Here is a 21,824-nt window from a genome sequence, read left to right as displayed (position 1 = left end):
GCTTTGTTCGAGGGCTACCATTTCACTGAGATAATCAGAGATTCATTTGCCAAGGTGCTTTATGGTTTTGGATCTACTTATATGACTGTTAACACTGTTTCTCATAATTCAAGGAGCATCTTTAATAATAGTAAAGTATTCACTTTTTCCAATGTTGATCAATAGATCTGTTTTTTCTGCTATTAAACGCTGTGCTTGGAGTTGCATAGAAGCCGGCTGTACGTCGTTTACCAGCAAGGTAAGGTCATCAGTGAAATAGAGAAATGATATCTTTAGGCTGTATTCTTTGATACCCATACACTGTGATACACGACCGTTTTTCTCAAAACTGTTTTGTAACTAATACAAAACCAGAGTTAAAAAGAGCAACCAAATTATAATAACAAAAACCCTACCGACTAACGAGATGTGTATCAGTACCAGTCATTTCCAGTACCTAATGAAAGTCATTCACATTTACACGGATTTACATGGTTCATCTAAATAAGAAGCCCCTCTGTAAATATATTAAGTTGAGCTGCTAGCCGATAGAGAGAGCTCCTCACCCCCGGGAGAGACCACGGAAAGTGTTAGCCAGCAGGCCGCACAGGTCAAAGCCGCTTGACCATCCAGCATTTCTTTGAGGAGATGCCCTCGGGAGACAATCACTGAAGTCGCAATACATATACGCTCTCCCATAGTGTAGGGAAACGGGCACAGTCTGTTTTACAACTTGAAGGAGGAAAGAGGAAAAATGGCGTTTTAGGAGAGGTCCGAAATGACGCTTTCTTGAAAGAAACGTAGAAACATGACTTTCTTCGAAATACACCGCCTGCAGGAGCTGAGATCGAAACATGGTGTGCGAACCAATAACCAGGTCATCTTTGGCGGTATGGGATGCCGTCGTGCCCAGGTACTGCAAAAACCGAATGTTCAACGCAATATAAGAACTACCAGGACTGACTAACGTACATAAATTAGAAGTTACAAATAGAATTGCGACTATTCTGTCAGAGCCCCACCTCATTGGCCATAGATAAAGACAGAGAAAGAGCAGGACACAGTTTTTCAGCACCAAATGTCAGGGAACGTTTTACTGGTTAACTGTCTGAAATCAGAGACGGGGAGGGCCCCAAATTCTTTTAAGTCATCTTTTACTGGTCGGCGATTGGAATATCAGTGGCTCAGCCAATCAAAATGAGAAAACCTAAAACGAAAATGAGAAAACCGAAATATTTCTCTTCAGTAGCATATAGATCGAATTCACTTCTTCATCACATTTCATCTCTGCCACTGCTGTTCACCAGAAGACTTCTTCATTGTGCGACGAGGCGGTAAATAAAGCAGTGCGGTTGAAGCAGAGTTTACACGAATGTGCATTTACAAATGCTAGTAAAAAATGTTATTGCAAATTTTGGCTCTCACGTAAGTATCAGGGAATGATTTCCACACTTGGTGCATTAGTACACTTCCACACCCGCGCATTTGTTATAATTTTTGAATTAACTATTCTCTCAGGCATGAGTACAGTTTATGCTAGGGAACAAAAATTAGGCGATTATTATAGCAAAATCAGTTTTTCACGACACAGTTCAATCACTATTTATTGGCGTTGTCCTTTTCTTTCAGACAATGAAATTAGCACTAATGAGACGGTTTACATTTTTACTTTAATAATAATTTGACTCCGAGCCCCCAATAGCAGTAATTTAGGCTGCTGTAAACGAAAATTATTCAAATAATTCGAACAGAAATACAAGTCCCACTGTCCTTTTTTGTTCTATCAGTTTTGGCGCGAAATCACAGTTTGCCACATGTCCACTTACGACGACGTATACCTCGTAAATCGTACTCACACAAATTACCGTAGCACTTCCAGTTCACCAAATATATGCTTGCACACTTGCACTCTTAAACAATACTCTTTGTAGAAATAAATCGGGGTGACAAAGAATTCTCAAACGACCATATGTGCCTCCCTCAAGTGGGGCTTGCTCGCCACCCACCCTCCAAAACGACTGCCCAACGACTGACCCCTCTGGAACCGCGTGACCGCTACGGTCGCAGGTTCGAATCCTGCCTCGGGCATGGATGTGTGTGACGTCCTTAGGTTAGTTAGGTTTAAGTAGTTCTAAGTTCTAGGGGACTGATGACCTTAGACGTTAAGTCCCATAGTGCTCAGAGCCATTTGAACCATTTTCACTGACCCACGGCCAAGATGGCCGCTCGCTTATATAGGCTCGGATGTCCAACCCCCTGATTATTTAAGTACCAGTCTCACCAGTTAAGGTTACAAATTTTGATACATACATCCCTTGACAGAAATAAGTACACCATCGGAACCGCGCTAAAAAGTACATCTCATTCACTATTTAACATTAATTTCTAGGATTATTCAATCACCCGTAAATCAAGTTTTAGTTTTTGCAAAATTTCGCCACTTAGCGCAGATTTGTTTGTTTACATCTGTGCTGCAAAGTTTTAACATGGAACTGCATATAGCACTGTTTTGAGACGTAATCTATAGCGATCAACACATTGCGCTGCTCAAAATCTTCATATCTATAATAATTAATTAATTATGGGCGATAAATGTTAATAATAATTAGCAAACAATGAAAACTATTGCAAGTTACATCTATAGTATAACTTAACGAGATTAAAATACGTGTGATGCCACCCAAAGTATTATATATTGCCGTTCTTTACGTAATGAATTTTCTATTGAATTCTATAAACAATTTTCCCTTAAAACTTAGTTTATTGCTCTTTATGAGCTTAATTATTTATGAATCTTAACATATGACTACGGCACTCGATCCGCTATGTCGAAACGTTTTTAATGAGTGCTCGCTCATCTCTGTAAGTTGTTATTTACTATTTTTATTAATCTTTCAGTATTCGTGATATTAACCGATTTTCAGGTTACTATAGCTTTTGCGTCTCGTGACTTGAAATAAAGATCGATCTTTCAGGAGGTGCATACTGCTGACCACAATCCACTGCTGCATCGCTCTTCACGTAAGTTACATAGTTTTCGCGTAAGGCGGGAAAAACCAAACGCTCTCCACAAAGCAATGCTTGCATATTAGACCTATTCATCTAGTAACGGGGGTTTGTACCGTCACAATAGCCAGCCCTCTCTGCAGCCAGGCGCTAGTCTCGCCCGCGGAGTTCCCCTTTGCACACATGAGTTGAGGTCTCGGAAATATTTCCGGCTAAATTGAACTGATGTTGCGGTTGAAAATGAAAGACAAATCAAGACGCTATCTTAGGATTTCACGACCTGGAAAAGCGTTAGACAATGTGAAATGGTGCAAAATGTTCTAAACTCTGAGAAAAGTAGATGTAAGCCACAGGGAGAGACGGGTAATGTACATAATGTCCAAGAGTCAAGAGGGGATAATAAGAGTGACCGATCGAGAACGAAGTGCTCGGATTAAAAATGGTGAGAGACAGGGATGTAGTCTTCTGCCCCTACTTTTCAATCTATACATCGAAGAAGCAATGATAAAAATAAAAGAAAGGTTCAGGAGTAGAGTTAAAACTCAATGTAAAAGGATTTCAACGATACGATTCGTTGATGACGTTGCTATCCTGAGTGAAATTGAAGAAGAATTACATGATCTGCTAAATGGAATGAACAGTCTAATGAATAGAGAATAGGGATTGAGAGTAAATCGAACAAAAAGACGAAAGTAATGGGAAGTATCAGAAATGATAACAGCGAGAAACCTAACATCAGGACTGATGGTCACGAAGTAGGCAGCAAAATAGCAAATGATGGTCGGAGCAAGGAGGACATCAAAAGCAGACTAGCTCTGGATAAAAGGGCATTACTGCTCGTATCAAACATAGGTCTTAATGTAAGGAAGAAATTTCTGAGAATGTACGTTCGGAGCACGGAGTTGTATGGTAATGAAACATGGACTGTGGGAAAATCGGAACGGAAGAGAATTGAAGCATCTGAGAATGTTGAAAATTAGGTGGACTGCACAGAATGGGAGAGGAAAGGAATCTGTGGGAAACACTGACAAGGATAAGGGGCAGGATGATAGGACATCTGTTAAAACATCAGAGAATGAATTCCATGGCACTAGAGGGAGCTGTAGAGGGCAAAAACTGTAGAGGAAGACAGATATTGTAATACATCCAGCAAATAATTGAGGACGTAGGTTGCAATTGCTACCCTAAGCTGAAGACGTTGGCACGGAGAGAAATTAGAGGCGAGCTGTATCAAATCAGGCAGAAGACTGATGACTCAAAAAAAAAAAAAGAAAGAAAAAAAAAGAAAAAACTGTTGAAATGTTGGCCTTAGCCGCAGATGCAAGTTCTTGTGCGAAACCAATGACTGATTTTGCTGCCACTTCAACCTCCATTTACAGGTTAACATTGTGAGATACAGCCGCGACAGCGAGGCTAACTGTAATAACAGTCAAATCATTTCTATTGAGTTTCAGTGATTTTCAAGCTTCACTCTGAACACTTGCTTGCATATTTTTACAATCAATTTGCTTTGAAGTCCGACGACACATGCAAATGCTCTCCGACTTTTAATACTAATATTGCAGCAATCACTGTACGAGTCCGCAAATATTATTGTTTTACATTGAGACAAAGTTATCAGAATCAGACCCCAGATACATTATCCATTTTTTCCAAAATAATAGTCTGATACTGTCAATGTTTGTCAAATGATTAAATGTGCACTTTAGTGATTCTTGGTTAATTTTGTAGTTAAAGAATTCCCTATTAATTACTTTAGAGGGGCTACGATTTATTCATGTCAGATTAATAGGACCAATTTGCATGACTTCAAAAGCTTATACACTCTGTCCCCACGTATGATGGCGGCTCCTGCTAAGGGTACATTGATATGTGATTTCCTGATGCCACACTTAGATCCACGTGACTTAAATTTTTAAAAAATGACTTGGTTTGCTATCTTGAAAATCAATAAAATTCACTCAATTAAAAGTGTTTATAGGAGAGTATTTCTTTCAGTGAGATGAGGTTGGTATATCTACGTCTACATCTACATACTCCACTAGCTACCGTACGTTGCATGGCAGACGGTATCCTGTATTAGTATTAGTCATATCCTTTCCTGTTACATTTGCAAAGAGAGAGAGGGAAAAACGACTGCCTATATGCCTCCGAATGAGCTCAAATTTCTCTTATCTTTGTGGTCCTTACGCGAAATGTATATTGGTGGCAGTAGAATCGTTCTGTAGTCAGCTTAAAGTGTCTGTTCTCTAAACAACGGCACCATCACTCCCGGGATTCCCATTTGAGTTCCCGAAGCATCTCCATAATACTTGTGCGTTGTTCGACTTTACTGGTAACAAATATACAAGCACTCCTCTGAATTGCTTCGATGTCTCTCTTTAGTCCAACCCGGTGCGGACCCCAAACGTTCGAGTAGTAGTCAAGAATAGATAGCACTAGCGTCTTAGGTGTATGTGAGGTCTCCTTTACAGATCAACCACACATTCCCAAAATTCTTCCAATATACCGAAGTCAACCATTCGCCTTCGCTACCACAATTCTCATATGCTCGTTCCATTTCATACCGCTTTACAACGTTACGCACAGTTATTCAAACGACGTGACTGTGTGAAGCTGGTCCCTACTAACGATGTATTCGAACGTTACGGAACTGTTTTCCTACTCAGCCTCATTAACTTTAGTTTTTCTACATCTAGACCTAGCTGCCATTCATGACACTAACAAGAAATTTTGTCTACGTCATCTGGTATTCTTCCACAGTCACTCAACGACGCCACCTTCCCGTACACCACAGCATCATCAGCTAACAACCCCCAATTGCTGTCCACTCTGTCCAACGGATCTATTATTTATATGGATAGTAGCGCTTCTGTCACACTTCTGACGATACCCATGTCTGTGATGAACACTCGCCATCGAGGACAACATACTGGTTTCTATTACTTAAGAAGTCCTCGAGTCACTTATACACTCCTGGAAATTGAAATAAGAACACCGTGAATTCATTGTCCCAGGAAGGGGAAACTTTATTGACACATTCCTGGGGTCAGATACATCACATGATCACACTGACAGAACCACAGGCACATAGACACAGGCAACAGAGCATGCACAATGTCGGCACTAGTACAGTGTATATCCACCTTTCGCAGCAATGCAGGCTGCTATTCTCCCATGGAGACGATCGTAGAGATGCTGGATGTAGTCCTGTGGAACGGCTTGCCATGCCATTTCCACCTGGCGCCTCAGTGGGACCAGCGTTCGTGCTGGACGTGCAGACCGCGTGAGACGACGCTTCATCCAGTCCCAAACATGCTCAATGGGGGACAGATCCGGAGATCTTGCTGGCCAGGGTAGTTGACCTACACCATCTAGAGCACGTTAGGTGGCACGGGATACATGCGGACGTGCATTGTCCTGTTGGAACAGCAAGTTCCCTTGCCGGTCTAGGAATGGTAGAACGATGGGTTCGATGACGGTTTGGATGTACCGTGCACTATTCAGTGTCCCCTCGACGATCACCAGTGGTGTACGGCCAGTGTAGGAGATCGCTCCCCACACCATGATGCCGGGTGTTGGCCCTGTGTGCCTCGGTCGTATGCAGTCCTGATTGTGGCGCTCACCTGCACGGCGCCAAACACGCATACGACCATCATTGGCACCAAGGCAGAAGCGACTCTCATCGCTGAAGACGACACGTCTCCATTCGTCCCTCCATTCACGCCTGTCGCGACACCACTGGAGGCGGGCTGCACGATGTTGGGGCGTGAGCGGAAGACGGCCTAACGGTGTGCGGGACCGTAGCCCAGCTTCATGGAGACGGTTGCGAATGGTCCTCGCCGATACCCCAGGAGCAACAGTGTCCCTAATTTGCTGGGAAGTGGCGGTGCGGTCCCGTACGGCACTGCGTAGGATCCTACGGTCTTGGCGTGCATCCGTGCGTCGCTGCGGTCCGGTCCCAGGTCGACGGGCATGTGCACCTTCCGCCGACCACTGGCGACAACATCGATGTACTGTGGAGACCTCACGCCCCACGTGTTGAGCAATTCGGCGGTACGTCCACCCGGCCTCCCGCATGCCCACTATACGCCCTCGCTCAAAGTCCGTCAACTGCACATACGGTTCACGTCCACGCTGTCGCGGCATGCTACCAGTGTTAAAGACTGCGATGGAGCTCCGTATGCCACGGCAAACTGGCTGACACTGACGGCGGCGGTGCACAAATGCTGCGCAGCTAGAGCCATTCGACGGCCAACACCGCGGTTCCTGGTGTGTCCGCTGTGCCGTGCGTGTGATAATTGCCTGTACAGCCCTGTCTCAGTGTCCGGAGCAAGTATGGTGGGTCTGACACACCGGTGTCAATGTGTTCTTTTTTCCATTTCCAGGAGTGTATATCTTGAAACCTAGTCCATGCAGCTCATACCTTCGTTAACAGCCTGCAGGGAGGCACAGATTCAAATCCTTTTCGGAAATCAAATCTGGAACCCGGCTGTCGTTCTTCATCCAACATTCGCTGTATATCATGTGACAAAAGGGCAAGCTGTGTTTCGCATGAGCGATGCTTTCTAAAGCCGTGCTGATTCGTGGACACAAGCTTCACAGTCTCAAGGAATTTTATTATATTCCAACTGAGAATGTGAGTTCTGCAGCAAACCGCTGTAAACGATATTGGTCTGTAACCTTGCGAATCCAATCTTTACCCTTCTTGTATACAGGAGCCACCCATGCTTTTTTTCCAGTCGCATGGAACCTTGGGCTGAGAGAGATATTCGCGATAAATGCAACCTAACTAAAGATCCAATGCCCTAAAGTACTCTTTGTAAAATCGAATTGTGATTCCATGTAAATTGCCGACCAGCTTTAGAATCTTCGTCGAACTTTTGGAAGGGATTTTATTTATTTTGTGTACTTTGTTTGTCATGTATTAGGAGGAACTGAGTTGTAGTGTGTATGCGACATTATAGAAATTTTATTGTAGGTTGGTTACTTTTTAATTCAATAGTGAGGTGTGTTGGAGTTTAACGATTGCGTTAGAGAATACCGAAATTTAGCCAGAGTGAGAGCTAGACGTTTTGCAAAAATTATCGGAGTAGAGAGGGAGATCTCGGGGTACTTTATAAACGGCATACATTGGTTCAGATATGGAGTCACACCAAGGGATGTAGATACTAACGAGCCGTGGGACACAGCATTACAAAAAGAAACTAATATTGGAAACGAGGGATATCAGTAGCTCATTAACGATGAAGTATCTGAAGCAGAGATTAGGAAGAAGTTTAGGTAATTCACGTTCAGTGGAATGTTCAGAAATAAGAAGCCAAAAAAGTGCAGCACAAAGTGATTCCACTCGTGAGACTACACCTCAACCGAGACAAACCGTTTGAGGATAATATGGAACTTTTAAAGAAAAACTAAAAAGAAAATTACGTATGATTCTAGAAACTGACTAACAACTAGAGACACACAAAAATCTGTTAAAGGAAAGCGTTGAGGAAAATGATGCGTAGTTCAAGAAAGGTGAAGAGGAAAGTCATGTACAGTTCAAGGAAAATAAGAAGTAGTTCAGAAATTTGAAAAAGATGTTACTCAAATAAGTAGGGCCATGAATCAAAAGCTAGACGATCTTATGAAGAAATGTGAGGAGCAGGACGAGACTTTAGAAAAGAAAATATAGGATAAGTCGCAAGAATTGAATATAAAAGTAGATACGTTAGCGCAGGACACTAAAGGGATGACAGATGAATTAAGGAAAGAAGTCAATACCAATATGAAGAACATTGGTACCAATACGAGGAGCATTGACACTCTCGCGAAGTTGATTGATAAGAACACAAAGAATACTGAAGCATTAGCCAACACCATCGAGCAACTCTTTTCGTGCAACACAACTACATCAGATAGAACAGTAAAAGTAAACTTAAGAGAGCATTCCGAGATCAAAGATTTGGTACAGGTTAAGGAGACACAGGCCAAAATTAATCGAAGGAACAAAGAGACGTAAGACTCGCTAATGTAAGAAAAAGAGAGTAGTGGAAATTCGAGTAAGAACGGAAGAGAGAATGTGACGATCCAGAGTGAGGAAGAACGGAACAGAGAAGAACGTGAGATGAGGGAGCTTACCGACACATAATGCCACATCAGCTAAGTGCCGTCACAGTTTACTCCACCAATACTTACCACTGCAAACGTGGATACTGTATTATATGACATGGACGAAGAAGAAATCAGGAAGCAGATCGTATCTGTAGAGAAGTACTCACTATTTTCGACTTACACACGAAGGTACGAACTGGGTAATTCACAGTGTCTTTATCGAAATCATCGCCACATGTTATAAAAATCAAATTTGTATGCGTACAGAGGTAGCGAAGAGAGTGATGTGTGAAGTCACACACATCTTTCTCGAAGAATATTGATCAAAGGAAAAGCAAAATCATATGAAGACAGGAATAATTATGACAGAGAATCATGTAGAGTTGAGGTGGCAGTATCCTGTACAATATTTCAGAGATATGGTAGGAGGGCAAGGGGGGAGGGACCGAATTATTAGACGTGCCTTATGGGCGAACCTAACTCATAAGCATGTGTTTAATGAAGCGTTCACGTCAAGTACAAAAAGAAACTGAGATCGCCAACCAAAATATGCGCGATGTACGTGGATTCCAGTACTTACTGCCAGAAGTTCTTCGTAATAGTGGTGATGCACTGGAACCTGTACACTTCATTCAAATGAATTTCCCACCGGGAAATCAACAAATAAATAACCAGACTTGGGGACAGGGAGATCCACTATGGCAAAATGGCAACAGGTGATAACCGACGATGCGGACCTCAGTATCGCTCAGATAAGCGAGCAAAGAAATAACTGTACATGATACGACCAGCCAAAAAACGGGAGACGAGATGATAGGCCAGAGGGCAGAGGAGAAATTGTCGAAGTTAGAGGGCCTGAACCAAGAGACAACCCAAGAAACGAGGAACAAACGAACGATTCCCGGAGATCGGAGATGAGTGGACACACACGCTGTGGAGAGGACTATTCGAGGTACTAGGACACCAGGACAATTGTACATGGATTTTGAGGAGCTCAGGAACACATTATTAGGAGAAGACTACGAAGCTGAATAATGTGATACCCTGTCGTCAATCTAGACCTAAATGGTAGGAGAGTCTGGTGTGTGCTTCATAGAGCCAGCCAAATATCAATCAGTATTTACGATGTTTGCGATAGTGATCGGAAATTACCAATATTCAAGACGCCACGTAAGCCGAAATAGCACCGATGAGAAGGAGCAGGTAAGAATAGAATATACCTGACAAATGCTTGAATAGTAGACAAACTTTATGGTTGGCAGTGGACGCATACTGAGACTCGATTTCCTGCAGAGGTATGAGATGGTTTAGTACCTGGTAGTAAAGAGAAATGGGTAGAATAGTGACTCTGCGCTTAGATAATTATATGGAGAAGGATGAAGAACTCGAATTTCTGACACTGAGGCTGGTGGAACCGAAGCGATTTATGAAGGAGTAGAAACAAAACTCCGACACACTGAACCCGGGGACTTGAGAGAGGACTGGAATACGTATTAAAGTCATACGAAGGAGCATTTTCAGGAACATTCAGCACCTCCCCGTACAAATACAAGGAGGAAAAACATCGTAATTTTTTGTTGAGCCACATCAGTTGTCACTCATTTAAAAGGAAAAGGTTCAGAACAAGGCCAAGAAAACGTTGAAAGAGTGTGAGATAGAGTAGGCATTTTCGATAAAAGAGGCAGTAAATGTTCCTGGCAAAACACATTTCACTACATACAATTGTGTGGCATAATAATACAAACTGGACATTTAGCTGACTTCATTAGAAAATATAAAACACAATACATTACATAAAACCTACTAATATAAAGATTAAAAACAATTATGTAAGGTCATTAGCCTGAAAAGTACATTCATCTGACTACAGCATTACGGTGAAAGGGACAAATTTTTAATGTATATAAGAAAAGCTCGTCACATTTTCGTTCTCTTTTGCAAAGAGGGTTGAAATGGTAAATTTTTTAAATGGAATGTTTTACAAATAAGTTCTGGTGTATTCAGATTGAATACTAAATACTAAATAATACTAAATAAATGACGTTTCTCTCATCTTACGAGTATCCTCCTTAGCAGTTACACTCATCTGAAACGAAATACAGATATGGGGAATAGTTTCAATTGTTGTAACTCTAGCTGGAAAATAGAGAATCGTAACCTTTGAGATGTTGTGCTATAGAGGGATGATGAAAATTAATTTAACTGATAAGATAAGAAATAAGGAGATCCTGAGCAGAATTGGCGAGGAGACGAACATGTAGGAAGTACTGATAAGAACGAGGGGTTGGGTGGTAGGACTTGTGCTAAGACGTATACGAAAAACATCCATGGTACTTGAGGGAACTGTAGAGAATACTAGCGGTTCTGGCGCTGCAGTCCGGAACCGCGGGACTGCTACGGTCGCAGGTTCGAATCCTGCCTCGGGAATGGGTGTGTGTGATGTCCTTAGGTTAGTTAGGTTTAAGTAGTTCTAAGTTCTAGGGGACTTATGACCTAAGACGTTGAGTCCCATAGTGCTCAGAGCCATTTGAACCATTTTGTAGAGAATAAAACCTGAAGTGGAAGACACAAACTGAAACATATCCAATAAAAAATTGAGGATGTTAGGTGTAAGTGCTACTCTGAAATGAAGAGGGAATTCCCAACACTATCATCAAACCAGTCGCAAGATTGATGAACGAAAAAAATATATACAAGTATACACTGAAGTGACGGAAGTCATGGGATAGCTCCTAATATCGTGTCGGACCTCCTTTCGCCCGGCGTAGAGCAGCAGGACGGCGTGGTATGGACTCAACAAGTAGTTGAATGTCCCCTACAGAAATATTTAGCCATACTGCTTCTATAGCCTTCCACAATTGCGAAATTGTTGCAGGTGCAGGAAGTGTGCACGAACTGAACTCTTGATTATGTGCTATAAATGTTCGATGAGATTCATTTCGAGCGATTTGGTTGCCAAATCATTCGCTCGAATTTTCCAGAATGATATTCAAACCCATCGCAACAATTGTGGCCGAGTGACATGACATCATTGTTTGGGAACATGAAGTCCATGAATGGCTGCAAATGGTCTCCAAGCCGGTGAGCATAACCCTTTCCAGTCAGCGATCGATTCAGTTATACCAGAGGACCCACTCCATTCCATATAAAAACTGACCACACAATTATGGAACCATCACCAGTTTGCACATAGCCCTGTTGACAACTTGAGTTAATGGATTCGTGGCACCCGCGTCTCACTCGAAGCCTACCATTGGCTCTTACCAAGTGAAATCGAGACTTTCCTGAGGAGGCAACGGTTTTCCAGTAGTCTAGTTTCCAACCCCTACGTTCACGAACCCAGTAGAGGCGCTGCATATGCCGTACCCTTAGCAAAGCCACTCGCGTCGGTCGTCTGCTGCCGTAGCCCATTAACGCCAAATGTCACCGCACTGCTCTAACGGATACCTTCATTGTAAGTCCACATTGATTTCTGCGGTCATTTCACGCAGTGTTCATTGCCTTTTAGCACTGACAACTCCATGCTAACGTCGCTGCTCTCGGTCGTTATGTAAAGACCGTCGGCCCCTGCGTTGTCCGTAGTGAGAGGCAGTGCTTGAGATTTGGCATTCTCCACACTATCTTGACTCTGTGGATCTTAGAATTTTGAATTCCCTAACTATTTTAAAAAAGGAATGCGTCTAGCTCCAACTACTATTCTGCGTTCAAAGTCTGTTCATTCTCGTATTGCGGCCATTACCACGTCGGAAACCTTTTCAAATGACTCATCAGAGTACAAATGACAACTCCGTCAATGTACTGCCCTTTTACAGCTTGTGTAAGTGATATTACCGCTATCTATGTTTGTGCACATTCCTATCCCATGAATTTTGTCACCTCAAAGTACATTCGTTATCTATGAAGTAGCCCAAGGTATACTACGCGCTTTTTGTGTTTCATTTTTTAACGTCGTAAAATTTGAATTCTATTGCGACAGTCAGTTTTTATACACGTCTCAATAGGTCTCAAGTCACGGCCCTTATTCATTTTCGTTCGCTTGCTCCAGCTGAAGGTAAAAACCACGAACCCATAAGACAGTTATGGTCTACTCTAGTGTGGTCTTAAACAGTTCTAGTTGCAATTATTCTTTTAACCTGTAATACAAAACCAATCGACAGATGCGTGGACATTAAATTTATATTTGTCATTAAGCATAAAATCAGAGTTCACATTGTTGTCTGTAGTCATTAAACGTGTCTGACTTATAACTACACTTAACTCCATTTATAAATATTGGTCTTCTTGTTAACTGCCTGGTGTCACCTTGGCTGATCGCATTAGAAGGCAATTTCAGTTCGAAATCTCAAATGTTCAAATGTGTGTGAAGTCTTATGGGACTTAAGTGCTAAGGTCATCAGTCCCTAAGCTTACACACTAATTAACCTAAAGTATCCTAAGGACAAACACACACACCCATGCCCGAAGGAGGACTCGAACCTCCGCCGGGACCAGCCGCCTAGTCCATGACTGCAACGCCTTAGACCGCTCGGCTAGTTCGAAAGCTCCAGGAATGTGAAATGAGGGAATCAAACTAGGCTGGTATTGAGATTTGAATTGTGGTTGCCACAACAGGTAAACCTCGTGCTGTGTAGAAAACTGTGCTTTTGGATCATGAAGTTTATCTTGTGTTTCACGAAGGTTTTGATTACTTTCATTTACATAGTTATAATGCTGGAATCAAGTTATAAACTGTGCAAACGTGTTGATGAATTCCATTGAGGAGGCGGAATCTGCTTTTAAACCCGCCGCTGAGAAATTCAAATCGCAAGATTCGTTGTTTGAAAGCAGTGCGTTGGCAGGTTATCAATCAGGTGTAAGTCGAACAGGTTATTGTATAAAATCATTTAGTACTGTTAGACCATAGGCTGTGAATGGGATCGTAATCACGTTTTCGCAGTTCTATTTGACTCGGTTGTGAAAAGTGAGGAAATTTAAACCAAAAATATTAAATATTCATCTCAGTACTTGTTCCATATTGCGTGGAACACCAGACTCCACATAAATAGAAATTACAGTTAGTATGTACGGTCTTTATTTTGTGTCATCATTGCCACTGTAGAGCCTTGTACCAGGGGAAGCATCGGAGAGGATGTTGTTTGGTGGCCAGAATCCTCTTTCTACAACACAACTGCAGACATGTACTAACAGAGTTCTTTATGCACAAGAACAAAAAGCTATTTATCTTTAAGCTAGTGCATGTGTTGCGGTACAAGCTTTTCTGTAGTAGTCCACATCAGCTTCACTGCTGGTGAAGTACAAGTCCTGTTATAAACACTACACTCTCGTAGCACGTGACGTGAACTGACAGACGCCAACTAGAATAGTGACTGAGCTAGTAACTGAGCTGAACGTGACTCAGACTCTGACTGCAACTGACTCTGTGACGGAGCTAACTGTGACTGACTGGGCCCTCTGGTCCGCAGCGGCGCTCTAAATACTGGTGGTCGAGAGGGCGTTGGCGGCCATTGCTTGCCAGTCTGTCTTTGGCCTCTCTCCTGATACATGTCCTTAATTCAGCGCCTATCATCGACCTTCGTGCAACCTCTTTGCCGACTGGTTGTGCTGGCTGCACCTTATGCCAGCACACTTTACACTAAAGTGAGAGTCACAGTGCACTGGTGTGCCACTGAATGAATCTTGTGTTGCAAACAGGCCGAGTGACCTTTAAAATGATAACTCCTCATTTTGCTAATCAGGAGCTACAGCAGGTGGGCAATCATACCAATAAATCGTTAGAGCTGCCGGCACTAGCATTTGAACAGGCGACAATTTCTATGTGCCATTTAAGCAGGCATGATGATAAGAGGAGAGAGTTTTTTCACAGATATTTTCTCTAAAGCTCCTAAATGGGAATTTATCTGTGAAATATCTGCATCTTCCTGTTATTACGTTTTGATGTGTTGAATTATTTATGTAATCATTGTTCTCTGAAAATGAACAGTCAGTGGTGCTTTATGCATGTCAGGATTTACTTATGAAGTGGCCATTGTGTATTTTCTTCGTATAGATATCTTGCATACCACTAAACAGTGTACAATGAGGCATAGTCTTAACATTTCATCGCTGCCTAAACCTAATGTTACAGTCGAGTTGACTGAAGACGAAACTAACTTTCTTACAAACAATTTCCACTGAACTGCATGTTCCCGTCTCTTGCTGCAAATAATGCGTATATGTGTAAAGAAAAATAAAAGCATTTTACTTTGTTAATAAGGTCTTACCTTCAAATGTGCTTACAGTTGTCGACTTCATAAAATCTGTAACATCTGATTCTGTACCCACTTCGAACAAAGGCATCTTCCATCTGCCTCGACCTTATACCTTATCGGCAATTATTTATTTTACATACTTACTACCTGACAAATTGCGCTCCTCTATACATAAATGTACTCTAAGTTGTGTTATGTTTCTTATTCGATTATCTAACATTTTTTCACTAAAGGTGACAGTATTATATTGTGCAACTGAACATTAAGTGCAAAGAAAAACAAATATCACAATCAATTTAGAAGACGTTATAATGAAACCAAGATGATAACACATGAATGAAATAATAATAAAAAAAAAAGAACGCAGCCTTAAGTTATCTTTACCCACACTGGTTTCTCAGTGTGCCCTTTGATTTTGCAGATACCATGGTATGTCTCAGGTTTTGGTGCGACAAGTGGAAACAGTGTCTACATTTACATATACAGTGTGGTACATTGATCGTGACCGGGACAAATATCTCACGAAATAAGCGTCAAACGAAAAAAACTACAAAGAACGAAACTTGTCTAGCTTGAAGGGGGAAACCAGATGGCGCTATGGTTGCCCTCTAGATGGCGCTGCCATAGGTCAAACGGATATAAATTGCGTTTATTTTTAGTTGGAACACCCATTTCTTATTACATATTCTTGTAGTACGTAAAGAAATATGAATGTTTTAGTTGGACCTCTTTTTTTCGCTTGTTTCAATCACTGACGACGCGACTGAAGTGAGTGCTGTAGAAGATCTCTAACAAGAATATGTGTCTTTTAAGTCCAGAACTATTCCAGTTCAATAATCCTGTCACATTTCACGGACAGATTCATTTTCAAAATCTCCGGCGGTACACCGCAAGGTTGCCGCCCTTCGATAGTGCCATTCCAGCGCTAATCGAAGTGCTAGGTGTTACAGGTGTCAGCCAGCCAGCCAGCCAGCCAGCCAGCCAGCCAGCCAGCCAGCCCAGCAGAGCTGCAGCGGTCCCGGTCCCGGTCCCGGCCTGCAGCAGCGGTCCCGCCGGCAGCAGCCAACCAGCCAGTCCTCGTCCTGTGGCACCAGCAGCAGCAGCAGCAGCTGTCCAGCCAGCAGCAGCAGCTGTGGTGTCACAGCCAGACACCACACTTGCTAGGTGGTAGCTTTAAATCGGCCGCGGTCCATTAGTACATGTCGGACCCGCGTGTCGCCACTGTCAGTAATTGCAGACCGAGCGCCACCACACGGCAGGTCTAGAGAGAGACGGACTAGCACTCGCCCCAGTTGTACGACGACTTTGCTAGCGACTACACTGGCGAAGCCTTTCTCTCATTTGCCGAGAGACAATTAGAATAGCCTTCAGCTAAGTCCATGGCTACGACCTAGCAAGGCGCCATTAGCCTTACAGTGCTTGTATTTAAAGAGTCTCATTTGTATCTTCAAGAACGCTGTATACAAATGATGGATTAAAGTTAAGTATTACAGAAGCTACGTACTTTTCTTTATAGCATTGATTACGTATCCTGTTTCAGACCTCACGCCAGCAGGCGTGTGTAAACGCGTGCATTTCGGCTACTTCCGAGTGGCGTGGCTGTCTTGCTACGCCACAACAGCAGCAGCAGCAGCAGCAGCCCCGGCCCCGTCCGCGGCCGCAGCAGCAGCAGCTGCGGCGTTTCTGCCTCCCGCCGTCGCCGTCGCCGTCGACGTCGCCGTCGCCGTCGCCGTCGCCGTCCGACCCTGGTCTTCGTCCGTCTGCGTCTTCCTCCGTCTCTGTCTTCGTCTGTCCCCAGTTTGTGCCCTTTCCTTTTCGTCCTGTGCGTTTTTTCTCCCTGTCGTCATGTCCGCCCCCACCACCACCGCCACCACTACCACCACCATCGTCTATACATCCCCTTCCGCCGCCTCCACCACTATAACATGGTGTGCCCAGTCACACCCCCCTCCTTCCATCCCACCTCTCCTCACTCACCTTCGCCCTCGCTCTTTGTCGCCCCCTCTCCCGCTTCTTCCTCTCGCTCCTCTCGATCTGATCCTTTCCCCCCACTCCCCCAGCCTGTCACTGCAGCTCCGGCTAGGGTGGTGGCCCGTCGGGCCACTGTCCACGCCCAGCTCTCCCCGTCGCCTTCGCCATCACCGCCGCCACCGTCATCATCGTAGCCGTCGCCTTCGCCTTCACCGTCACCGCCACCATCTCCGACTGCTGCGTCCACGCCGGGACCTGTCCCTTCCCACCACCTCCCTATAGCTCCCATCCCTCATATCACCACCCGCCCTTCTGCCGCCGTTAAACGCCCTAGTGGCACCCCCACCTCCTCTGCTCCCAAAAAGGCCCCACCCCGACCTCCATCTCCCCCCCCAGGGTGCCATGGATGTCTCCCCACCTGGCCCTGCTCCCTCCTCCTCCTCCTCCTCCCCCCCCCCCTGTTTATACAAATACCTCCTGTCCCATCCCGATCCTTCCTTTCTCGAGGCCTGGAATCTCTCCCTCCTCCTCCGCCAACACTTCCCTGGTGCCCCCATCTCTATCCTTACTCCCAGACGGGATTCTGTTCTCATCTCCTCCCCCAGCCCAACCCTCCATACTGACATCCTCTCCCGCCTCCCCATCACCCGTTTTGGCCCCCACACCTCCCTCACCCCTGCTCCTTCTCCATCTCCTACCCGCCAACCCCAACCCCCACGTCGCCCGCCGACCCTCACCGCCATGATCACTTGGCTCAGTCCATCGATCATGGAGGAGGAGGTGTTGGTGGAGCTCAAGGCACATCCCACGCTGGAGGTGCGGGCAGTCCACCGCATTTTCAACTCGGCCGAACCCCACCCGCCTTATGCGGGTTTTCTCCGAGGACGCCCCCTCCATTGACCGTCTCCTGAAGGAGGGTGCCCTCCTCTTCAATCAGCGCTACAAGGTCGACCCCTCCCGTTCTCCTCCTCAATCCCTGCGCTGCCAGAGGTGTCTGCGCTATAATGCCCACCCCACAGGTGAGTGCCGCGAGGCCCCCACCTGCCTGCATTGTCGGCAAGTGCACTTCCTCCAGCAGTGCCCTAATCTTCAATCCCCTCCCTCCTGTAATACCCGCAATCTCCCCCATCCCTTTTACTCCCAAAAGTGTAAAGCCCGACCCCCTCCGACCACTCCTGAACTCACCGTACCTGTCCGTCCTCTGGACGCCCCCACCCATGCTGGCAATTCCCTTCATCCCCCCCCCCCACCGCTGAGGACATCATCAGGTTCCTCACCATTTTCCTTCAAAATGTTCATCCCTTTCAGCGCCCCCACACCCTCCAACAGATCTCCCTCGCCGCCTGTTCCATTTTCCACCTTAAGATATACGCCACCTACTCCACCAACCAGGCCCATTTCACCTTCTCCCGTCTTGACACCCTCGTCTAAATCCCTATTATGGCGCGACAGCACCGTATCCTTTTCAACAATATCCGCTCCCTTCCCGCCAACAAGAACCTGTTCCTGCACACCCTTGCTACCCACCGTGTGGATGCCTTCCTCCTCAATGAAACCTTCCTCCAACCCCACTTCTCCATCCACACCTCACCCTATCTCCTCCATCGCTCCGATAATCCCCTCCCAAATGCACGTGGCAGAGTTGCCATTGGTCATCACCGCCAGATCCCCGTTCGGCTCCAACCTCTCCTTCCCGACCCCACCAAACACCTGATCCTTAGTCTCTTCTTCCCCAGCCTTACCATTACCTGCGCCACCATCTATGTCCGCCCCAATGCCCCTATTCCTTTCGACTTCCTCTCCCACATCGACCGTACCTTCTCCTCCTACGTGATCGCCGCCGACCTCAACATCCATAGTCGTTCCGCTGCCCAGTTACGGCGGTGGCATCGGTTCCTCTCCTCCCTTCAAGGCGACCTCATCCCCATCCCCCAGCACACCTGTCCCGAATCCAACTCCACTCCCGATGTTATTCTCTCCTCCCCCAACCTCCTTGGTCGCATTACGGTGGATGTCCTCGAGCCTATTGGTAGCGACCATCTCCATGTCCTCCTCACCGTTTCAGTTGGTCGTCGCCCCCGCCCCGACCCTCGTAATGACCCTGCCCCTAAGTACATCCCTGACTATTCCCGTGCCAACTGGAATGCCTACTGGGATACCCTCTCCACCCAGGTCGATAGCCACCCTCTCACCTACCGCCATCCCGATGATGTCACCCATGCCGCCTCCTTTCTCCAGCAGACCTTGTCTGAGGCCGTGGAGGCCCACGTCCCTACTGTCGCCATCCACCCCCACCATCCTACCTTACCCCCACAGGCCGTCCTCCTCCTCCTTGAATCCCGCCGTCTCTACCGTGCCTTCCTCCACACGCGTGACCCGGACACCCTACGACGCCACCGGCAACTCCAGCGACACATTCGTAATTTGCTCGCGGCTAAGAAACGCCGGGACTGGCGACAGACATGCACCCGTTTAAATGCTGCCCTCCCTATAAACTCGTCCAAGTTCTGGTCGGCCTTCCGTCGCCTTACCGGAACTAAGCCCTCCCCCTACTATCCTCTTCTCCATGATGATCACCCCTTCCCTGACGCCCTTAGTAAGGCCAATCACTTTGCCTCCTACCTGTCTGATGTGTTTTCCATCCCCGATGATCCCCAGTTCGATTACTCCCTCTTCCCGGATATCCGCGATAGAACTGACACCTCTGTCCCTCCCCTCGCTCCTGGTTTCCAGTACTTGGACAACATTGCACACATGGACCTCAATACTCCTATCACTACACAGGATCTCATTGCTACACTCCACACAAAACGCAACACTGCTCCTGGTCACGATCGTGTCACCTACCGTCACCTTCGTGAAGCTCCTGTCTCCTTTCTCTCCACCCTGGCCAGGCTCTACAATGTAGTCCTGTCCACCTGTTACTACCCCGACCTGTGGAAAACCTCCCATATCCTCATGTTCCTTAAACCTGGCAAACCGCCGTCCGCCGTCTCCTCCTACCGTCCCTTCAGCCTTACCTCGGTCTTCAGCAAGGTCCTGGAATCTTTCCTCACCCGACGCATCCACCAGCATCTCCGCCAGCACCGCCTCCTTCCCGTTACCCAGTGTGGCTTTCGGCCGTCCTTCTCTTCCGACGATCTTCTTCTTCACCTCACTCATCTCCCTTCCGAACAGCTCAATTCCCGTCGCTCCACAATCTTCCTTTCCCTTGACCTCGAACGCGCTTATGACCGCGTATGGCATTCCGGTCTCCTCTTCAAGCTCCAAACCTTCGCCCTTCCCATTAACTACGTCCATCTGATCGGTTCCTTTCTCTCCCGCCGTCCTTCCTATGTCACCATCCATAACACAGATTCCTACACCTTTTTCCCCTCCGCCGGTGTGCCCCAAGGCTCCGTCCTCTCCCCCCTTCTGTACCTTTTGTACATGGCGGACATGCCGCCACCGTCACCCGCCTCCACCTTCTCCAGTTTGCCGATGACACCGCCTTCCTTGCCCTTGCCCCCACCCTGCAACGCTCCCAATACCTTCTCCAATCCCATCTTGACCGATTCACCGCTTGGTGCAACCAGTGGTTGCTCAAGGTCAATCCTTCCAAAACCCAGGCGATCATTGTAGGCAAAACCACCCCTTCCTTCCGCCTCCTTGATTTCTATCTCACCGTCTATGTCCGTCCCATCGCCCTCACTCCCACCCTTAAGTACCTTGGCGTCACCCACGTCCGTCGCCTCTCCTGGAGTCCCCATCTCCAGACAATCCAAGCCAAGGCACGTTCCCGACTCCGTCTCCTCAAGCTCCTTTCCGGCCGTACGTGGGGTCTGGACCCCTCCACAATCCTCCACACCTATAAATCCCTCATCCGCCCTATCCTTTGTTACGCCCATCCAGCCTGGATCTCCGCCCCCCCTACCTTTTATAAATCCCTCCAAATCCTTGAACGCCATGCTCTCCGCCTTGCCTATCGCATCTGTCTCCCCTCCCCCACGCGGATCCTGTATGATCTCATCCCCTTCCCCCACCTCCTCCTTTTCCTTGAAAGGATACGGATCCTGTACACCTCCCATAAACTTGATCCTCCTTACCCGCTCGTATCCCCAATCCTCTCCCACCCCCGCCCGCTGCCGTGCCTGTATTCCCATGTCCCACCCGGTCTCCATCTCTCCACCCTCCTTACTCTCTCCCAAGGTGGCTTCCGCCAGCTCCCCCTCCCTAATGATGTCCTCCTCCCCTCCATCTACCCCTCCTATCAACTTTGACCTTCCCCCCACCTCCTGTGTCCTTTCCTTTAGGCACCCTCCCTCCCTCCCTTCCCTTCCCTTCCCTTCTCTTTCCTCTCCCCCCTTCCTCCTCCCCTCTTCCCCCGGGCTTCCCCTCCCCCTTCCTCCCTCCCCCTGTCTCCTCCGCCCATGGCACCTCCTCTCTCCCCTCTCCCATTCCCCTCCTCCTCCTCCTCCCCCTCCTCCACTCTTGGCAGGTCCCCGGACTCGTACACGCTCAGTGGACTTTCGCGCGCCGGAGATC

This window comes from Schistocerca cancellata, chromosome 4 (genome assembly GCF_023864275.1).
Source record: "Schistocerca cancellata isolate TAMUIC-IGC-003103 chromosome 4, iqSchCanc2.1, whole genome shotgun sequence".
NCBI classification, from domain to species: Eukaryota; Metazoa; Arthropoda; class Insecta; order Orthoptera; family Acrididae; genus Schistocerca; species Schistocerca cancellata.
Note: the sequence above shows the minus strand (reverse complement) of the source record.